The sequence below is a fragment of the Taudactylus pleione genome, unplaced genomic scaffold (genome assembly GCF_031769625.1).
Source record: "Taudactylus pleione unplaced genomic scaffold, aTauple2 ptg000244l, whole genome shotgun sequence".
NCBI classification, from domain to species: domain Eukaryota; kingdom Metazoa; phylum Chordata; class Amphibia; order Anura; family Myobatrachidae; genus Taudactylus; species Taudactylus pleione.
The window spans coordinates 13481756-13501457 of NW_028284646.1; the positions used below are offsets into that span (position 1 = coordinate 13481756).

Sequence of the window (19702 nt, forward strand, 5' to 3'; positions counted from 1 at the left end):
TGTCTGAGACAGCGTTTCTTATTGTCCCTACGTGTTCAAGGATACGTAGTTTCAGATTTCTCGACGTCATTCCAACATATCTAAGATTACAACTACAAGTCAGGCAATATATCACGCCTGAAGTATTGCAATTGATAAAATCCCTGATTTTTATCTCAGTTCCATATTTGTCAACCACTTTTTCTTGTCTAATCATGTGTGGACATGCCTTGCAGGTCCCACAGGCATAGGATCCTTGTGTTTTATTGACACTCTTAGGGTGTTTCACATAATGACTGCATACAAGTTGATCTCTAAGGTTTTTAGATCGTCGCCAGCCCATTGTTACCTTTTTGTCCAAGAGTGATGACAGATCCTTGTCTAAATGAAGGACTGACCAATGTCGTTGGATAATGTCCTGAATAGTTCTCCATTCTTTGCAGAAATTGCCAATAAATCTTAGTTCATCCTTGTTCTTTTTGGGCTTTTGATTGTGCAGATGTTGTTCACGGTCGTTGAATATTAATTCTTCTCTTGGTTTTTCAGAGATGCATGCTTGTGCTCGTTTTATACATCTCTTGCTATATCCTCTTTCTCTCAGCCTATTCACAAGTTCCTGGCTTTTGGTTGTATATACATGTGCCTCAGAGCAGTTGCGTTTCAATCTTAAAAATTCCCCTTTGGGGAGGTTTTCAACCGTGGGTGGAAAATGTGCACTAGTTTGGTATAGTAGGCTGTTTGTTGCTGTTTCCTTCCTGTATAGTTCTGTTTGTATGATTCCATCATTGGTTTTGTAAATCTTCAAATCCAAAAAGGTGACAGATTCTTGACTATAGAAATGGGTAAGTTTGATGTTGCTGTTGTTATTGTTTAATTCTTGTATAAATTTGATGAGTTGATCTTCTTCTCCCTCCCATATCATGAGGATGTCATCTATATACCTCCACCATCCTCCTATATATTGTGTGTAAGGTTCTCTTGCTTCATTGAACACAAACTCCCGCTCCCACTTGCCCATGAAGAGGTTGGCATAAGTGGGGGCACAAGCTGCCCCCATTGCCGTTCCTCTTCTCTGCAAGTAGAAGCGGTCCCCGAATGTAAAATAGTTCTTGGTCAAGATAAACTTCAGAAGGTCCAAAAGAAAATGATGGAATTGGCATGGTTCTTCCATTTTAAGAAAATATTCAACGGCCTGTAGGCCCAAATCATGGTCAATGCAAGTGTATAAAGACACCACGTCTAGGGTAACTAAATAATGATGTGTGTCCAGTCTTATATCATTTAATTTTCTAAGAATGTCAGCTGTGTCCTGTATATAAGATGTTAGCCCTAGTACGTGGCGCCGAAGATGAAGATCAATGAAGCGGCTTGCCTTCTCGGACAGTCCACCTAGTCCCGATATAATCGGTCTTCCGGGTGGTTCGCAAATATTTTTGTGGACTTTAGGTAACAAGTATAGAGTTGGTATTTTTGGATTGGACACCTTCAAATATTCGTGTTCTTGTTTGCAAATAATTCCTTCGTGTCTTGCTCGATCCAGTATGCTATCAAATATACTGATGTAATTTTCTGTAGGATTGAAGGTAATTTGTTGGTAGCACTCTATGTCCTCTAATTGTTTCATGGCTTCTTTCTGGTACATTTCAATTGGCCAAATGACAACATTTCCACCTTTATCTGAGGGCTTAATGATTACCTCCTTCCATTTTCTCATATTCAGCAGTGCCTGGGTTTCTTGTTTATTGAGGTTTCCCATGGTTGGTTTGGTGTTCTTTATTTTTATATATAATATGTCCAAATCTCTGGATACCAGTTCTTGGAAAATCTTTACATCCGGACTGATAGAATCTGGGGGAAAGAAAATGGATTTTTTCTTGCATATTGGTCTCCTATAGACCCCAAGGTTGTCAATAGTCTCTTCCTGTAGTTGTTCTAGGGTGTCTATTGCTTCAAGCTCATCAGCATCTGGAATCCAATTTCCCTCAGAGGGTGTCTCTCTTGTCATCCTTTGATTGTCCACCATTTCACATTTTTTCTGGATAGCGAAATGTTTTTTTAGTAAAAGTTTTCGTCCGAACAGTTTCAAATCCTTCTCCCATCCAAAACGGTCGAAAGAATGTGTTGGTGAGAAGGACAGTCCTTTCCTTAATACCGATTCTTCAGCCTCCGTAAGTGTCATGTTGGATAAATTAATTATTGTGAGTGTCTGAGGAGATGTTATTTCCTTTTGGTCCTGATTGGGTAGCGGTGGTCCCAGTCCATTGTTTCCCCCATGTTTCTTCTTTCCCCGCCTCGTCTTCCTCTTGCATGATACTTGGTACGACCTCCTCTGCTTGGTCCTAAAAAAGCAGTTGTCGGAAGATGTTGATGTTCTTCATATCTCTCTTGTCTGTGGCGGGGATATTGGGGTGCACTTAGATTATCCGGGAGTTCCTCGCCCCCCGAGGATTCCATCTCAGAGGAAGTATAGGTCTCCTGTGGTTTATAGTATGGTTTATTGTTGCGAGATGTATTCCATCTGAAAATGTTGCCCGTGGAGAAATCCCGTATATCACGATTAAATTTAAGTTTCTTCCTCTCTATAATTTCTAATTCGTATATCTCCAATTCTTTTTTGTGTTTTTCTACTGTCTTTTGAAACGTCAGATCCTTCTCCCAGCTTTCCAACTTCTTTCCCAGGGTTTCAATTTCTTTTTCACATTCGTCCAAAGTGATATGATTATGTTTGACTAATATGGATATTAAGTCTCTCAGAAGACGGGACCTATGAATATTCACTGCACTTAAGTAGCGGCCACGTGTGACTCAGTACACACGAGGTGAACAAGCCCTCAGTCGGGCGAAACGCGCGTCCTCACATGCCGCATAGTGGGGGAACCTAACAGCCGTCGCATAGCCGATGCATGGATTAGGACTTTGGGCTCCCACCACGATGGGGATGGTATTGTATTAGCCAAGAAGGCTTTATATTTATCTCTAATTCCACATGGGCTCTAATACTGGAGCAGGTAAATTGTTTCCTGCTGCATAGATCTTTACTCCCAAACTGTTGGGACGTCTTTCAACTGCAGGAGTTATACTCTATTCAGGGGGGCATAGCACTATGCATATATACTGAGATTGGCAGTTTCATAAATCTTTTCCTTTTATTTGCAGATTAAGCTGTATGCATAACGTCTATGTGAATATTATGACACTTGTGATCGCATATGATACATATGTTCCTTAATGAGTAATATACTAACTGCTGCATTGTAATCTCACTTTCCCTCCTGTGCTCCCGGAATTTCTTTTGGAGCTTATTTTATGTTTTATGTATTTTGTGTATTGTATGTGAATCCCATTCTACTAACGCATTGCACATCCTAACAGCGGATTACTCTGCCATAGGAGTTCATGGGGAAATTGTAATACTGAAACAAGAGGTTCCCTCTAAGATATTTTTGCCTCAGAACTACCTTGGAGCTAATGTTATGCTTCCTTGTACTAATATATGGGAACCTTAATTTATCCATACATACCAATTAACTCTATTATTGTGATAGTTTTATGACATCTTTGACACCCTTGACCAACTGAGAATGTTTATTTTGTGATACTCTATTATTACTCTGAGTGAGTCACATAGGAGATGTCATTTGCACATATGTGTTATATCCAATTACTGCAGATATCCTACTAGGATCAAAAGGCGATTTGTTTGATATATTTTCTTGTTACATTAATTATTTATTAAGATAATACCTATTCTGTCAGAACGGTCTATCTTGACAATGTTGACGCATAAATTACAAGTGTAACAATGAAATTATGCTCATGCGTAAACTTTTTTGGTACACGATTTTTATAATAAAAATGGACTTCTCATTGTACTAGTCCTACATCGATCTTTTGGTTACGTCTCTGTTCTGACCTAGGTGGGGGCATTCTACCCTTCCTCATATGACTATTACTACGGCCATACATCACTAAAATGCCCAATCTCGTCTGATCTTGGAAGCTAAAAGGTGTTAGGCCTGGTTAGTACTTGGAGGGGAGACCCCCAGGGAATACCAGGTGCCGTAGATTAAAGAGGAATATTTGGGGACCCCAAGTGTGTCAGTCAGAGCACCACGAACCATGCTCTTGTTCGTGTATCCTATTTATGGTTAAACACCTTTACCTTTTTTGATCACGAATACCATACCCATTGGTACGATTATTAATTATTTAGTATTTCGCCAGAGGATCACCTCAGGACCTTATTAGACCCATTTTACATTTATACTCTTATAGTTTTGTTTCTTCTTGGGGAATTCCGGTACCTCACATTTTATTTAAATATATCGAATAAAAGTTATATTTTATTATAGTTTTCTAAGTGTGCCCCAACAACTAGCCCTACTTTTCTCTTTGTTTTTGTATGTATTGTTCTTTGGGCTATGGGAGCACCACCAACAATTTTCTGAATGATCTTAATTGTAAGCAATGATCACGTATGGTTGGTCCTTTGTGGATAATATTGATCGAATTAGAAAATCGGCTCTGTGCAGAATCTTCCCTTTCTTCTTGCATACTTGATAATACTGATAAATTTTCAGTTTCTGATTCTCGCACGAGCATTGCAATAGGCATATTTTATAGGTACAGAATCCTATATCCCCCACACCCTAGACGTATTACACGAATAGAACAGAACCTAATATAGCCGCTACGTAAAAAGATCATTGGGAGATCAGCATCATCTCTTCTTTCTCTCTGCAACATGAACTATAAGCTAGGAAGAAAATACCAGACAATCTTGATGATATTTTCACAGACTTGTCCATTACCAACCCGCCAAAAGATAGCTGGGAAGAGGAACTTTTTAGATTAAAATCCACTCTACAGCGTCGATCCAGGGTCTCATGGGATATAACTACCCTTGAAAACTATATAAAACACAAGATTACACCCAGAGGGCTACGTCCTAAGATATTTCCAGCATTTAAGTTGGCAACAGAGAATCTTAATAAAGAGTGGGAGATGACTCTCCTGAAATGTTCCCAAGACTTAATATCCATATTAGTCAAACATAATCATATCACTTTGGACGAATGTGAAAAAGAAATTGAAACCCTGGGAAAGAAGTTGGAAAGCTGGGAAAAGGATCTGACGTTTCAAAAGACAGTAGAAAAACACAAAAAAGAATTGGAGATATACGAATTAGAAATTATAGAGAGGAAGAAACTTAAATTTAATCGTGATATACGGGATTTCTCCACGGGCAACATTTTCAGATGGAATATATCTCGCAACAATAAACCATACTATAAACCACAGGAGACCTATACTTCCTCTGAGATGGAATCCTCGGGGGGCGAGGAACTCCCGGATAATCTAAGTGCACCCCAATATCCCCGCCACAGACAAGAGAGATATGAAGAACATCAACATCTTCCGACAACTGCTTTTTTAGGACCAAGCAGAGGAGGTCGTACCAAGTATCGTGCAAGAGGAAGACGAGGCGGGGAAAGAAGAAACATGGGGGAAACAATGGACTGGGACCACCGCTACCCAATCAGGACCAAAAGGAAATAACATCTCCTCAGACACTCACAATAATTAATTTATCCAACATGACACTTACGGAGGCTGAAGAATCGGTATTAAGGAAAGGACTGTCCTTCTCACCAACACATTCTTTCGACCGTTTTGGATGGGAGAAGGATTTGAAACTGTTATTTGCAAACAAGAACACGAATATTTGAAGGTGTCCAATCCAAAAATACCAACTCTATACTTGTTACCTAAAGTCCACAAAAATATTTGCGAACCAACCGGAAGACCGATTATATCGGGACTAGGTGGACTGTCCGAGAAGGCAAGCCGCTTCATTGATCTTCATCTTCGGCGCCACGTACTAGGGCTAACATCTTATATACAGGACACAGCTGACATTCTTAGAAAATTAAATGATATAAGACTGGACACACATCATTATTTAGTTACCCTAGACGTGGTGTCTTTATACACTTGCATTGACCATGATTTGGGCCTACAGGCCGTTGAATATTTTCTTAAAATGGAAGAACCATGCCAATTCCATCATTTTCTTTTGGACCTTCTGAAGTTTATCTTGACCAAGAACTATTTTACATTCGGGGACCGCTTCTACTTGCAGAGAAGAGGAACGGCAATGGGGGCAGCTTGTGCCCCCACTTATGCCAACCTCTTCATGGGCAAGTGGGAGCGGGAGTTTGTGTTCAATGAAGCAAGAGAACCTTACACACAATATATAGGAGGATGGTGGAGGTATATAGATGACATCCTCATGATATGGGAGGAAGAAGATCAACTCATCAAATTTATACAAGAATTAAACAATAACAACAGCAACATCAAACTTACCCATTTCTATAGTCAAGGATCTGTCACCTTTTTGGATTTGAAGATTTACAAAACCAATGATGGAATCATACAAACAGAACTATACAGGAAGGAAACAGCAACAAACAGCCTACTATACCAAACTAGTGCACATTTTCCACCCACGGTTGAAAACCTCCCCAAAGGGGAATTTTTAAGATTGAAACGCAACTGCTCTGAGGCACATGTATATACAACCAAAAGCCAGGAACTTGTGAATAGGCTGAGAGAAAGAGGATATAGCAAGAGATGTATAAAAAGAGCACAAGCATGCATCTCTGAAAAACCGAGAGAATTAATATTCAACGACCGTGAACAACATCTGCACAATCAAAAGCCCAAAAAGAACAAGGATGAACTAAGATTTATTGGCAATTTCTGCAAAGAATGGAGAACTATTCAGGACATTATCCAACGACATTGGTCAGTCCTTCATTTAGACAAGGATCTGTCATCACTCTTGGACAAAAAGGTAACAATGGGCTGGCGACGATCTAAAAACCTTAGAGATCAACTTGTATGCAGTCATTATGTGAAACACCCTAAGAGTGTCAATAAAACACAAGGATCCTATGCCTGTGGGACCTGCAAGGCATGTCCACACATGATTAGACAAGAAAAAGTGGTTGACAAATATGGAACTGAGATAAAAATCAGAGATTTTATCAATTGCAATACTTCAGGCGTGATATATTGCCTGACTTGTAGTTGTAATCTTAGATATGTTGGAATGACGTCGAGAAATCTGAAACTACGTATCCTTGAACACGTAGGGACAATAAGAAACGCTGTCTCAGACAAAGCCAAATTTAGGAAACTCACATCAGTTGCACGCCACTTCTATGCATGTCATAATAATAACTATAAAGAACTTCAGGCATTCGGGTTGGAGAAGATCAATATGGGCATTCGAGGTGGTGACCTAACACAAGAACTACTCAAACGAGAAAGCATGTGGACTTTCAAATTGGGAACTCTTAACCCATATGGGATGAATGAATACACAAATTACAGTGTATTTCTATAAATCTTGTATATTCGGCTTTCACCTTGAAATATATGACTTTATTATTTTCTAGGACCTCTGGAACATAAGAACCATTTGAGATCTTTATTAGGGCATGAATATATTTTTGGCAAGCAGCTAGATTCAGCACTTATATTCCTTTGAAATACCTCCTGGAGCTTTATATTTGATATTAATTTCTAAACACATGACTACATATATGGTTCTTAGAATCATCTGACTATAAGAGTCATATGAGATTTACCCTATTAGAGGACAAGGTAGATGTTCTAGAATATTATTATGGACTGTGTAAATAATTGTGTACACATAGATCACACCTAATGAAATCACAATATGAATTATATTATAAAAATATTTTTCACACATGCATTATCTATATAGGATCACCTATTTATACATTATTTATATTTAATTATTTAACCTTTTCTGTTTCTCTCTCACCTTTTCTTTTATCTGTTTCACTGTGTGGTGTTTTTTGGTGTGTGTGGTTATCACTTTAATTATTGGATATACTTATCCCTTCCCATTAAGCGTCACTTTTTGTATAATCATTTCACATATTTATTTGTTGTTTTCACAATTAAACATATAAAGCCATACATATTCACTTGTCCCATGCTTCTATGACACTTTCTTATTTTATTATAAACAAATTTTTCACTACATAGATTTTTTGTTTTTGAACACCTTTTTGAGAATTGTTCACTCCAATATATAATTTTTATAACACTGTCATTCACTATAACATGTTTTGAAGAAAGAGATTAGGCTTCTTTACACCTTAGTGTCATTATATATGGTCTGTTCTATTAATTAATTAATGTATTCTTGACTTAACTCTGATATAATAGGACTAACCTAACTCAATATGAATTAACAAATAAATAATACATGAGTTATTTACCACTAAGTAAAAAACACACTGAGTTATCATCTGCCCACATGGGGCAGACCGGGTGATGTTTATATGTATATTTTATCAAAATCATGTATTATACCTTTTAATTTTGGCTAATTAGATAATCTTATTCATCCCTTGTATATTCACACACCCTATGCATGACCCATGACGTCGATGCCTTATTACAGCATTAGAATTGCTCACTTTAGGGTTAAAAACTACATGTACCAGCATGCTCCATTTCTTTTGAACATCATCTTACCACTTTTATGCTTTAGAAATCAGTTCAAACTGCCAAAATACTGGGTTATTATATACACATATATTTATTTCTAACAATTAATACCATCTTTTGACAAATAATCATGGGAATGAATGTATTCATTCTTTACTAATATGATCCATTCCTTGTTATGCCTGATATTAGATTCTGATTAACCAAACCTGTCTTACTCTACACTTAACCAGTTCTGATGTATTTCAGCAGCGATTTACGCTCTGGTTCCATCTCACTGGCACTAAACTACAGATACCAGCATGCTTTGCTGTGTACCTCAATGAGATAGGCTGCCTGGATAAGCCACATGATTGCTTAGACACGTAATCATTGGGCGTGGCTTATTGCCCGGGCAACCGTTCAGCATCCAATGATATCTCCCAGAAGACGGGACCTATGAATATTCACTGCACTTAAGTAGCGGCCACGTGTGACTCAGTACACACGAGGTGAACAAGCCCTCAGTCGGGCGAAACGCGCGTCCTCACATGCCGCATAGTGGGGGAACCTAACAGCCGTCGCATAGCCGATGCATGGATTAGGACTTTGGGCTCCCACCACGATGGGGATGGTATTGTATTAGCCAAGAAGGCTTTATATTTATCTCTAATTCCACATGGGCTCTAATACTGGAGCAGGTAAATTGTTTCCTGCTGCATAGATCTTTACTCCCAAACTGTTGGGACGTCTTTCAACTGCAGGAGTTATACTCTATTCAGGGGGGCATAGCACTATGCATATATACTGAGATTGGCAGTTTCATAAATCTTTTCCTTTTATTTGCAGATTAAGCTGTATGCATAACGTCTATGTGAATATTATGACACTTGTGATCGCATATGATACATATGTTCCTTAATGAGTAATATACTAACTGCTGCATTGTAATCTCACTTTCCCTCCTGTGCTCCCGGAATTTCTTTTGGAGCTTATTTTATGTTTTATGTATTTTGTGTATTGTATGTGAATCCCATTCTACTAACGCATTGCACATCCTAACAGCGGATTACTCTGCCATAGGAGTTCATGGGGAAATTGTAATACTGAAACAAGAGGTTCCCTCTAAGATATTTTTGCCTCAGAACTACCTTGGAGCTAATGTTATGCTTCCTTGTACTAATATATGGGAACCTTAATTTATCCATACATACCAATTAACTCTATTATTGTGATAGTTTTATGACATCTTTGACACCCTTGACCAACTGAGAATGTTTATTTTGTGATACTCTATTATTACTCTGAGTGAGTCACATAGGAGATGTCATTTGCACATATGTGTTATATCCAATTACTGCAGATATCCTACTAGGATCAAAAGGCGATTTGTTTGATATATTTTCTTGTTACATTAATTATTTATTAAGATAATACCTATTCTGTCAGAACGGTCTATCTTGACAATGTTGACGCATAAATTACAAGTGTAACAATGAAATTATGCTCATGCGTAAACTTTTTTGGTACACGATTTTTATAATAAAAATGGACTTCTCATTGTACTAGTCCTACATCGATCTTTTGGTTACGTCTCTGTTCTGACCTAGGTGGGGGCATTCTACCCTTCCTCATATGACTATTACTACGGCCATACATCACTAAAATGCCCAATCTCGTCTGATCTTGGAAGCTAAAAGGTGTTAGGCCTGGTTAGTACTTGGAGGGGAGACCCCCAGGGAATACCAGGTGCCGTAGATTAAAGAGGAATATTTGGGGACCCCAAGTGTGTCAGTCAGAGCACCACGAACCATGCTCTTGTTCGTGTATCCTATTTATGGTTAAACACCTTTACCTTTTTTGATCACGAATACCATACCCATTGGTACGATTATTAATTATTTAGTATTTCGCCAGAGGATCACCTCAGGACCTTATTAGACCCATTTTACATTTATACTCTTATAGTTTTGTTTCTTCTTGGGGAATTCCGGTACCTCACATTTTATTTAAATATATCGAATAAAAGTTATATTTTATTATAGTTTTCTAAGTGTGCCCCAACAACTAGCCCTACTTTTCTCTTTGTTTTTGTATGTATTGTTCTTTGGGCTATGGGAGCACCACCAACAATTTTCTGAATGATCTTAATTGTAAGCAATGATCACGTATGGTTGGTCCTTTGTGGATAATATTGATCGAATTAGAAAATCGGCTCTGTGCAGAATCTTCCCTTTCTTCTTGCATACTTGATAATACTGATAAATTTTCAGTTTCTGATTCTCGCACGAGCATTGCAATAGGCATATTTTATAGGTACAGAATCCTATATCCCCCACACCCTAGACGTATTACACGAATAGAACAGAACCTAATATAGCCGCTACGTAAAAAGATCATTGGGAGATCAGCATCATCTCTTCTTTCTCTCTGCAACATGAACTATAAGCTAGGAAGAAAATACCAGACAATCTTGATGATATTTTCACAGACTTGTCCATTACCAACCCGCCAAAAGATAGCTGGGAAGAGGAACTTTTTAGATTAAAATCCACTCTACAGCGTCGATCCAGGGTCTCATGGGATATAACTACCCTTGAAAACTATATAAAACACAAGATTACACCCAGAGGGCTACGTCCTAAGATATTTCCAGCATTTAAGTTGGCAACAGAGAATCTTAATAAAGAGTGGGAGATGACTCTCCTGAAATGTTCCCAAGACTTAATATCCATATTAGTCAAACATAATCATATCACTTTGGACGAATGTGAAAAACAAATTGAAACCCTGGGAAAGAAGTTGGAAAGCTGGGAAAAGGATCTGACGTTTCAAAAGACAGTAGAAAAACACAAAAAAGAATTGGAGATATACGAATTAGAAATTATAGAGAGGAAGAAACTTAAATTTAATCGTGATATACGGGATTTCTCCACGGGCAACATTTTCAGATGGAATATATCTCGCAACAATAAACCATACTATAAACCACAGGAGACCTATACTTCCTCTGAGATGGAATCCTCGGGGGGCGAGGAACTCCCGGATAATCTAAGTGCACCCCAATATCCCCGCCACAGACAAGAGAGATATGAAGAACATCAACATCTTCCGACAACTGCTTTTTTAGGACCAAGCAGAGGAGGTCGTACCAAGTATCGTGCAAGAGGAAGACGAGGCGGGGAAAGAAGAAACATGGGGGAAACAATGGACTGGGACCACCGCTACCCAATCAGGACCAAAAGGAAATAACATCTCCTCAGACACTCACAATAATTAATTTATCCAACATGACACTTACGGAGGCTGAAGAATCGGTATTAAGGAAAGGACTGTCCTTCTCACCAACACATTCTTTCGACCGTTTTGGATGGGAGAAGGATTTGAAACTGTTATTTGCAAACAAGAACACGAATATTTGAAGGTGTCCAATCCAAAAATACCAACTCTATACTTGTTACCTAAAGTCCACAAAAATATTTGCGAACCAACCGGAAGACCGATTATATCGGGACTAGGTGGACTGTCCGAGAAGGCAAGCCGCTTCATTGATCTTCATCTTCGGCGCCACGTACTAGGGCTAACATCTTATATACAGGACACAGCTGACATTCTTAGAAAATTAAATGATATAAGACTGGACACACATCATTATTTAGTTACCCTAGACGTGGTGTCTTTATACACTTGCATTGACCATGATTTGGGCCTACAGGCCGTTGAATATTTTCTTAAAATGGAAGAACCATGCCAATTCCATCATTTTCTTTTGGACCTTCTGAAGTTTATCTTGACCAAGAACTATTTTACATTCGGGGACCGCTTCTACTTGCAGAGAAGAGGAACGGCAATGGGGGCAGCTTGTGCCCCCACTTATGCCAACCTCTTCATGGGCAAGTGGGAGCGGGAGTTTGTGTTCAATGAAGCAAGAGAACCTTACACACAATATATAGGAGGATGGTGGAGGTATATAGATGACATCCTCATGATATGGGAGGAAGAAGATCAACTCATCAAATTTATACAAGAATTAAACAATAACAACAGCAACATCAAACTTACCCATTTCTATAGTCAAGGATCTGTCACCTTTTTGGATTTGAAGATTTACAAAACCAATGATGGAATCATACAAACAGAACTATACAGGAAGGAAACAGCAACAAACAGCCTACTATACCAAACTAGTGCACATTTTCCACCCACGGTTGAAAACCTCCCCAAAGGGGAATTTTTAAGATTGAAACGCAACTGCTCTGAGGCACATGTATATACAACCAAAAGCCAGGAACTTGTGAATAGGCTGAGAGAAAGAGGATATAGCAAGAGATGTATAAAACGAGCACAAGCATGCATCTCTGAAAAACCGAGAGAATTAATATTCAACGACCGTGAACAACATCTGCACAATCAAAAGCCCAAAAAGAACAAGGATGAACTAAGATTTATTGGCAATTTCTGCAAAGAATGGAGAACTATTCAGGACATTATCCAACGACATTGGTCAGTCCTTCATTTAGACAAGGATCTGTCATCACTCTTGGACAAAAAGGTAACAATGGGCTGGCGACGATCTAAAAACCTTAGAGATCAACTTGTATGCAGTCATTATGTGAAACACCCTAAGAGTGTCAATAAAACACAAGGATCCTATGCCTGTGGGACCTGCAAGGCATGTCCACACATGATTAGACAAGAAAAAGTGGTTGACAAATATGGAACTGAGATAAAAATCAGAGATTTTATCAATTGCAATACTTCAGGCGTGATATATTGCCTGACTTGTAGTTGTAATCTTAGATATGTTGGAATGACGTCGAGAAATCTGAAACTACGTATCCTTGAACACGTAGGGACAATAAGAAACGCTGTCTCAGACAAAGCCAAATTTAGGAAACTCACATCAGTTGCACGCCACTTCTATGCATGTCATAATAATAACTATAAAGAACTTCAGGCATTCGGGTTGGAGAAGATCAATATGGGCATTCGAGGTGGTGACCTAACACAAGAACTACTCAAACGAGAAAGCATGTGGACTTTCAAATTGGGAACTCTTAACCCATATGGGATGAATGAATACACAAATTACAGTGTATTTCTATAAATCTTGTATATTCGGCTTTCACCTTGAAATATATGACTTTATTATTTTCTAGGACCTCTGGAACATAAGAACCATTTGAGATCTTTATTAGGGCATGAATATATTTTTGGCAAGCAGCTAGATTCAGCACTTATATTCCTTTGAAATACCTCCTGGAGCTTTATATTTGATATTAATTTCTAAACACATGACTACATATATGGTTCTTAGAATCATCTGACTATAAGAGTCATATGAGATTTACCCTATTAGAGGACAAGGTAGATGTTCTAGAATATTATTATGGACTGTGTAAATAATTGTGTACACATAGATCACACCTAATGAAATCACAATATGAATTATATTATAAAAATATTTTTCACACATGCATTATCTATATAGGATCACCTATTTATACATTATTTATATTTAATTATTTAACCTTTTCTGTTTCTCTCTCACCTTTTCTTTTATCTGTTTCACTGTGTGGTGTTTTTTGGTGTGTGTGGTTATCACTTTAATTATTGGATATACTTATCCCTTCCCATTAAGCGTCACTTTTTGTATAATCATTTCACATATTTATTTGTTGTTTTCACAATTAAACATATAAAGCCATACATATTCACTTGTCCCATGCTTCTATGACACTTTCTTATTTTATTATAAACAAATTTTTCACTACATAGATTTTTTGTTTTTGAACACCTTTTTGAGAATTGTTCACTCCAATATATAATTTTTATAACACTGTCATTCACTATAACATGTTTTGAAGAAAGAGATTAGGCTTCTTTACACCTTAGTGTCATTATATATGGTCTGTTCTATTAATTAATTAATGTATTCTTGACTTAACTCTGATATAATAGGACTAACCTAACTCAATATGAATTAACAAATAAATAATACATGAGTTATTTACCACTAAGTAAAAAACACACTGAGTTATCATCTGCCCACATGGGGCAGACCGGGTGATGTTTATATGTATATTTGATCAAAATCATTTGGTGTTTACAACTAAATGTATTATACCTTTTAATTTTGGCTAATTAGATAATCTTATTCATCCCTTGTATATTCACACACCCTATGCATGACCCATGACGTCGATGCCTTATTACAGCATTAGAATTGCTCACTTTAGGGTTAAAAACTACATGTACCAGCATGCTCCATTTCTTTTGAACATCATCTTACCACTTTTATGCTTTAGAAATCAGTTCAAACTGCCAAAATACTGGGTTATTATATACACATATATTTATTTCTAACAATTAATACCATCTTTTGACAAATAATCATGGGAATGAATGTATTCATTCTTTACTAATATGATCCATTCCTTGTTATGCCTGATATTAGATTCTGATTAACCAAACCTGTCTTACTCTACACTTAACCAGTTCTGATGTATTTCAGCAGCGATTTACGCTCTGGTTCCATCTCACTGGCACTAAACTACAGATACCAGCATGCTTTGCTGTGTACCTCAATGAGATAGGCTGCCTGGATAAGCCACATGATTGCTTAGACACGTAATCATTGGGCGTGGCTTATTGCCCGGGCAACCGTTCAGCATCCAATGATATCTCCCAGAAGACGGGACCTATGAATATTCACTGCACTTAAGTAGCGGCCACGTGTGACTCAGTACACACGAGGTGAACAAGCCCTCAGTCGGGCGAAACGCGCGTCCTCACATGCCGCATAGTGGGGGAACCTAACAGCCGTCGCATAGCCGATGCATGGATTAGGACTTTGGGCTCCCACCACGATGGGGATGGTATTGTATTAGCCAAGAAGGCTTTATATTTATCTCTAATTCCACATGGGCTCTAATACTGGAGCAGGTAAATTGTTTCCTGCTGCATAGATCTTTACTCCCAAACTGTTGGGACGTCTTTCAACTGCAGGAGTTATACTCTATTCAGGGGGGCATAGCACTATGCATATATACTGAGATTGGCAGTTTCATAAATCTTTTCCTTTTATTTGCAGATTAAGCTGTATGCATAACGTCTATGTGAATATTATGACACTTGTGATCGCATATGATACATATGTTCCTTAATGAGTAATATACTAACTGCTGCATTGTAATCTCACTTTCCCTCCTGTGCTCCCGGAATTTCTTTTGGAGCTTATTTTATGTTTTATGTATTTTGTGTATTGTATGTGAATCCCATTCTACTAACGCATTGCACATCCTAACAGCGGATTACTCTGCCATAGGAGTTCATGGGGAAATTGTAATACTGAAACAAGAGGTTCCCTCTAAGATATTTTTGCCTCAGAACTACCTTGGAGCTAATGTTATGCTTCCTTGTACTAATATATGGGAACCTTAATTTATCCATACATACCAATTAACTCTATTATTGTGATAGTTTTATGACATCTTTGACACCCTTGACCAACTGAGAATGTTTATTTTGTGATACTCTATTATTACTCTGAGTGAGTCACATAGGAGATGTCATTTGCACATATGTGTTATATCCAATTACTGCAGATATCCTACTAGGATCAAAAGGCAATTTGTTTGATATATTTTCTTGTTACATTAATTATTTATTAAGATAATACCTATTCTGTCAGAACGGTCTATCTTGACAATGTTGACGCATAAATTACAAGTGTAACAATGAAATTATGCTCATGCGTAAACTTTTTTGGTACACGATTTTTATAATAAAAATGGACTTCTCATTGTACTAGTCCTACATCGATCTTTTGGTTACGTCTCTGTTCTGACCTAGGTGGGGGCATTCTACCCTTCCTCATATGACTATTACTACGGCCATACATCACTAAAATGCCCAATCTCGTCTGATCTTGGAAGCTAAAAGGTGTTAGGCCTGGTTAGTACTTGGAGGGGAGACCCCCAGGGAATACCAGGTGCCGTAGATTAAAGAGGAATATTTGGGGACCCCAAGTGTGTCCGTCAGAGCACCACGAACCATACTCTTATTCGTGTATCCTATTTATGGTTAAACACCTTTACCTTTTTTTGATCACGAATACCATACCCATTGGTACGATTATTAATTATTTAGTATTTCGCCAGAGGATCACCTCAGGACCTTATTAGACCCATTTTACATTTATACTCTTATAGTTTTGTTTCTTCTTGGGGAATTCCGGTACCTCACATTTTATTTAAATATATCGAATAAAAGTTATATTTTATTATAGTTTTCTAAGTGTGCCCCAACAACTAGCCCTACTTTTCTCTTTGTTTTTGTATGTATTGTTCTTTGGGCTATGGGAGCACCACCAACAATTTTCTGAATGATCTTATTTGTAAGCAATGATCACGTATGGTTGGTCCTTTGTGGATAATATTGATCGAATTAGAAAATCGGCTCTGTGCAGAATCTTCCCTTTCTTCTTGCAAAGTTACATAGGTACAAGATGACCAAATAAGTTACCATTACAGATAAATTCACAGATTGAAATACAGTATATACATAATTACAACCCCAAAATTCTGCAAGTACATAAAGAAAATAAAAGGAGAGAGGGCTCTGCTCATGGGAGCTTACATTCTGTAATGCTATATAGTAGCACAGCAATAGCCAGGCAGCACTGTGGAGACAGAACACTGCCCTTCCATCAAATAGTTTCTAAAGAACTAAGAGCTGGGACAGAAGAGCCTGATCATGCCCAGTGACAAGACCTTTGAATAGGTAATCATTGCTAATAAAAATGTATTAAAAAAACACTTAACTAAAAAGGTAGTAAGTGAATCACCAAGCCCCTTAGCAAAATCCAGGTATATGACCAGTGATGCCATTCTCGCCTCCCATGCCCCAAGATTGTTACTTTTAAAGCACACCATACTCACTGGATAAATAATACCCTGCGGAATATAACTTCTGTTTATATTTTAGTTGATTTGATGATTTGTTCATGACTACTATTATGTTATTTGTAAATTATAGATTACCATTCAATGCATGATTAAACCATTATGATTCTGCATTTAAAGTTCTCATCATGTATGCAAAAAATGTAAACAATTTCATTAACCAAAATTAAAGCTACCGAATTCCCCTATGCTACCAAATAATAGCCCTATATCTTCTGGGGGGAAAAAAGACTTAGAAATAAGAAGTTATCCTGAAAAAGCCAAAGCATATCAAAACTACTACAATTGCTCCAGTTATTAGTGCAAAGTACCATCATCCATGAGAGAGTTAACGATAAAGAAACATTAACCCTTTGCAAAATGTACGAGTCACATACAACTAGTGATGCATAAAAGTCAGCTCAGGACTCAGCCGAGGAGTTTTTAGCAAAATCTGGTATCAGGAGCCTTTGCTGAATTTTACTAACAAAATGCAAAATAGTTCTTGTTTCAATGGTAATTATTTTCAATGTTACAGATAAGAGTCTGCTCTTGTGCTCCTTTCCCTTCTCCCCTTATACCTCATCGCTTGGAGATATCATCTGCTCCTCAGCCTCCAATACCACCTCTACTCTGAGATTTACTTATTCCCTGACTGCTCTCCCACCAACCTCTCTCATGTCTCAGTCTTTCTCCTCAAATTCAATATGTCCAAAACCTCTCTCTTCATATTCCACCATCCAGGACCCCATCCTCAACGTTAGTGAAGTCTGCTGCCTCTGCAACATCTTTGACTCCCCACATCCAGTCTATCTTACAATAATGCCACATACATTTTATATATATATATATATAATATTCGAAATACAGTCAGGTCCATAAATATTGGGACATTGACAGGATTTTCATATTTTGGCCTCTATTCACCACCACATTGACTTTGAAATGAAACAAACAAGATGTGCTTTAACTGCAGACTTTCAGATTTAATTTGAGGGTAATTACATCCAAATCAGGTGAACGGTGTAGAAATTACAACGGTTTCTATATGTGCCTCCCACTTTGTAAGGGGCCAAAAGTAATGGCACAAACTAAACAATCCTAAATCTAACTTTCACTTTTTAATACTTTGTTGCAAATCCTTTGCAGGCAATTACAGCCTGAAGTCTGGAACGCATAGACATCACCAGACGCTGGGTTTCATCCCTGGTGATGCTCTGCCAGGCCTCTACTGCAAATGTCTTCAGTTCCTGCTTGTTCTTGGGGCATTTTCCATTCAGTTTTGTCTTCATCAAGTGAAATGCATGCTCAATCGGATTCAGGTCAGGGGATTGACTTGGCCATTGCATAACATTCCACTTTTTAGCCTTAAAAAACTCTTTGGTTGCTTTTGCAGTATGCTTCGGGTCATTGTCCATCTGCACTGTGAAGCGCCGTCCAATGAGTTCTGAAGTATTTGACTGAATATGAGCATATAATATTGCCCGAAACACTTCAGAATTCATTCTGCTGCTTTTGTCAGCAGTCACATAATCAATAAATACAAGGGAACCAGTTCCATTGGCAGCCATACATGCCCACGCCATGACACTACCACCATGCTTCACTGATGAGGTGGTATGTTTTGGATCATGAGCAGTTCCTTTCCTGCTCTTCTCTTCCCATCACTCTGATACAAGTTGATCTTTGTCTCATCTGTCCATAGGATGTTGTTCCAGAACTGTAATGGCTTTTTTAGATGTTGTTTGGCAAACTCTAATCTGGTCTTCCTGTTTTTGTGGCTCACCAATGGTTTGCATCTTGTGGTGAACCCTCTATATTCATTCTTGTGAAGTTTTCTCTTGATTATTGACTTTGACTACCTCCTGGAGAGTGTTCTTGATTTGGCCAACTGTTGTGAAGGGGTTTTTCTTCACCAGGGAAATAATTCTTTTATCATCCACCACAGTTGTTTTCCGTGGTCTTCCGAGTCTTTTGGTGTAGCTGAGCTCTCCGGTGCGTTCTTTCTTTTTAAGAATGTTCCAAACAGTTGATTTGGCCACACCTAATGTTTTTGCTATCTCTCTGATGGGTTTGTTTTGATTTTTCAGCCTAATGATGGCTTGCTTCACTGATAGTGACAGCTCTTTGGATCTCATATTGAGAGTTGATAGCAACTGATTCCAAATGCAAATGTCACACCTAGAATCAACTCCAGACCTTTTACCTGCTTAATTGATAATGAAATAACGAGGCAATAGCTCACA

The 19702-nt window shown here is 38.0% G+C and overlaps 1 protein-coding gene and 3 pseudogenes across 2 annotated transcripts in view; 3 read left to right on the forward strand and 1 right to left on the reverse strand.

Annotated features, from left to right (window-relative positions):
- Positions 1-19702, reverse strand: part of CLCN2 (chloride voltage-gated channel 2) — a 191372-nt gene that overhangs the window by 68909 nt on the left and 102761 nt on the right. The gene's annotated exons all lie outside the window — the stretch shown is intronic.
- Positions 3930-4047, forward strand: LOC148516690 (5S ribosomal RNA; annotated as a pseudogene).
- On the forward strand, positions 10155-10272 carry LOC148516691 (5S ribosomal RNA; annotated as a pseudogene).
- On the forward strand, positions 16399-16516 carry LOC148516692 (5S ribosomal RNA; annotated as a pseudogene).